The sequence below is a fragment of the Zerene cesonia genome, chromosome Z, assembly GCF_012273895.1.
Source record: "Zerene cesonia ecotype Mississippi chromosome Z, Zerene_cesonia_1.1, whole genome shotgun sequence".
In the NCBI taxonomy this organism is placed as follows: domain Eukaryota; kingdom Metazoa; phylum Arthropoda; class Insecta; order Lepidoptera; family Pieridae; genus Zerene; species Zerene cesonia.
The window spans coordinates 12,417,115-12,417,343 of NC_052122.1; the positions used below are offsets into that span (position 1 = coordinate 12,417,115).

The 229-nt window shown below is 28.4% G+C and overlaps 1 protein-coding gene across 1 annotated transcript in view; it reads left to right on the top strand.

Annotated features, from left to right (window-relative positions):
• The window catches only part of LOC119835861, a 3,438-nt gene that overhangs the window by 414 nt on the left and 2,795 nt on the right, over positions 1 to 229 (top strand). The window lies entirely within an intron of this gene.

Consider the following 229-nt stretch of genomic DNA (forward strand, 5'->3'; position numbering starts at 1 on the left):
ACAATTGTTATACAAGTGAAGCGTTGTGTGTAAAGATCAATAATAGAACAAAGTTAACATCTGATCTATCAGCTGTGTTTACAAAGTACCTTCGAATATAGTTACAAACTAACAACAAATAACCTTTGTGCAGTGTTGACTTACAAATGCTAACGGGATTCATATACAAGGTCATTATATAAAAAAAATATAAAAACATCAAAAGATTTATTGAATTGTGTGTATAATC